This window comes from Nycticebus coucang, chromosome 6, assembly GCF_027406575.1.
Source record: "Nycticebus coucang isolate mNycCou1 chromosome 6, mNycCou1.pri, whole genome shotgun sequence".
NCBI lineage: Eukaryota > Metazoa > Chordata > Mammalia > Primates > Lorisidae > Nycticebus > Nycticebus coucang.
The window spans coordinates 304804-307914 of NC_069785.1; the positions used below are offsets into that span (position 1 = coordinate 304804).

General features: G+C 44.4%; 1 pseudogene across 1 annotated transcript; it reads left to right on the plus strand.

Annotated features, from left to right (window-relative positions):
- The first annotated feature begins 2038 nt into the window (after positions 1-2038).
- Positions 2039-2637, plus strand: LOC128587770 (immunoglobulin heavy variable 3-23-like; annotated as a pseudogene). Its single transcript, XR_008380637.1, has 2 exons — positions 2039-2188; positions 2292-2637. The product of XR_008380637.1 is annotated as an immunoglobulin heavy variable 3-23-like (transcript).
- The last annotated feature ends 474 nt before the right edge of the window (positions 2638-3111 follow it).

Below are 3111 nucleotides of genomic sequence, written 5' to 3' on the forward strand. Positions count from 1 at the left end.
ATTAGTAGATAAAGAATATAACCTCAGGGATTTCGGGAGGAATCTTATCTAAAACATAATCAAAACTTTCCCTGATGTAGCTAAAATAACTGTGCCCACATTTAGCAATCAGCCATGCCTTGTTATTATATATAGTTTTCTATCACAGAACTAGTGTTTATCCATCAGGGTCCTCAGATTTGAGTTTTGACGCCCTTCCCTTCAGATCAAGGCTTTTATTCCACTGGGAATGTGAGGGGTGGTTGAACATAACTGTGGTGTGGGCCTCTGTTTCCCTCCCAGTTGCTATGGGGCCCACTTCACCCCTAGGATGCCATTATTGAAGATTTTATTGAAAATCCATTCTTTAATTTTATAATGGTAAAGGAGAGGTGAGTCTGGAAGCATTTTAGAAGTGTGTGCTCTCTGTCCCTCTCTCTCCCACAGTGGATTTGTGGGAAAGGAGATTTTTGTGACTGCTGTTTTCCTTAAGCCTGATATCCTGGAGAATTTCCCACCATAAAGCTTTTACCACACTCAGCTCCCAGCAGTGAGATACACACTCACAGCTTCATCCTCTCACAGCCTACCCTGCATGTGGCAGGCTCAGTTATCCAGATCAAATAACTCCCTGCCCTTGGTTATTCCTGCAAGAATTGGTCTCTTTCCACATGTCAGGTTTGATGTTAGTCCTACAACTTCAATTATCTCAGGTATTAACAAATGTTTCCCAAATTACATCTTCTGCAGGTTCTCTGTGGTTGTCAATGTTATTGTTCTCAGAATAAACACTAGAAACTATATTTCTTACCAAGGTACACCTTCAATCTGAGCCACAGATTTACTTGTAGGACACCAAAAATTGAACTAGTTTATATTAAACAAAAGCTTATAGACAATAATTATGTGACACTTGTTCAGTGGAATACCACCCTCATCAGAAAAGTGTTTCATACACTCAGCAACATGTCTGTACATGGAAGTATTTATACACAGTAAATAAGCCAAAGGAAGAGGAGTCAAAATTGTATTGCTCCACTTATGTAATCTCTAGGAAATAAAAACTAATCTATTTTTATTTTTTTTATTTTTTTTTTATTAAATCATAACTGTATCCATTGATATGATCATGGGGCATCATACACTTGCTTCATAAACCATTTGACACATTTTTATCACAGTGGTTAACATAGATTTTCCGGCGTTATCTCAGTGACTGTGCCAAAACATTTACATTCTACATTTATCAAGTTTCGCAAATACCCCATAACCCAGCTACAACTTAAAAACTAATCTAAAGTGCTATCAGAAGGATCAATATCTGCCTAGGAGAAGAATACAGGAAGGAAAAGGGAAAGAAGGAAATAAGGAAGAACAGAAGATGAGGTGAAGGAAACTGATTTATTCACTAACTTTATAATCATTGTGGATGTGTTAATATTTCTAATGTGTACACTTTAAATATATGTAGATTAGTCCATGTCAATTATACCTCATTAAATTAATTATAAAGAATAATGGACCTACTGAGAGGAAACAAGTGTCAGAAAGAAAATGACCCAGATCCCTAAAAATTCAACTGCATCAACCATAGTCCTCTGCATTTTCAGGGTAAAGTCTTCAAGTGGGAAAACTACAAATGTTCCCATGACAGAAATACTGAAACCACTAGACAGGTCCAGCTCAATCCTGTAGTGGGTCCAAGGGACAGGGGTGTACAGTGCTGAAAAGTTCCTGCTCAGATACCAAAAGTCACTCTTAACAGAGTGGAAATGCTGGACATGTCACAGAGACAATCTGTGCTCCGGGATGAGCCTCACATTTGTACTATGGAAGAAACAATGACACGTACAATAAGTGATCCAATGAACTAAGTAGATACACCATAAGTATGTATGAAATCTCACAGTAAGAATTTGTGTTTCATCAAGTGTTACCCTTGTCATATTACTGTCCCAACACACTCACACGTGCTCTGGCCCTGCCCTTCCTCAGCGTCCGACCCCAGACCTCCTATATGGGAGGAGCACATGCAAATAGGGCCTCCCTCTGCTTATGAAAACCAGCCCAGCCCTGACCCTGCAGCTCTGGGAGAGGAGGCCCAGCCCCGGGACTCCCAGGTCTGCCCACTCGCTGCTCAGGAGTGAACACAGACGACTCACCATGGAGTCTGGGCTGATCTGGCTGCTCCTTGTTGCTCTGTTACAAGGTGATTCACGGAAAACTGGAGACTCGGAGTGTGTGAGTAGATGTGTGAGAGAGAACAGAGGGTGTGTGTGGAGGTTTCTGACCAGGTGTCTCTGTGTTTGCAGGTGTCCAGTGTGAGGTGAAGCTGGTGGAGTCTGGGGGAGGCTTGGTCCAGCCTGGCGGGTCCCTGAAACTCTCCTGTGTAGCCTCTGGATTCACCTTCAGTGATTACAGCATGAACTGGGTCCGCCAGCCTCCAGGGAAGGGGCTGGAGTGGGTCTCATACATCAGGTATGATGGTGGGAGCACATACTACACGGACTCCGTGAAAGGCCGATTCACCATCTCCAGAGACAATGGCAAGAACGCTCTGCATCTGCAGATGAACAGCCTGAGGCCCGAGGACACGGGGCTGTATTACTGCGCGAGGGACACAGCGAGAGGACTGCATTGTGAGCCCAGACACGAACCTCCTGGGTGGCGCGGCCGCCAGGGGGCGACGGGGACACATGTGTGGAGTCACCCAGGGTAGGTGCAGGATGGCTCAGCCTTGGTTGCCTGCAGGGTCGTGGCTTCCTCTCCATTAATCTGTTTCCTCTGGGGATTCTCTGGGTTAGTGCTTACCTCTGAAGCCTCTGAATTAAAAACATTCTTGTCATAAGACAAAGACGACGTCACTGGTACAATTGGCAGAAAAGGCTTATAGTTGCGGTCTACCTATTTTCAATACCAGGTACACATCACAGCATCTCTGATAAATCCATAAAAATGCTCTGATGAACTCAGCCATGCAGAACAGAAACAGATCTGCAGGTGTCAGCTAGCTGGCAAGCAGAACCAAGTGCCTGCTAGACCCTGGGGGCAGAGGGTCTCACCCTTCCTAAGCAGGAGAAAGGAGAAACCAGGGCAGTCAGCGTCTCAGCACCAGGGTCCCAACACCCATCC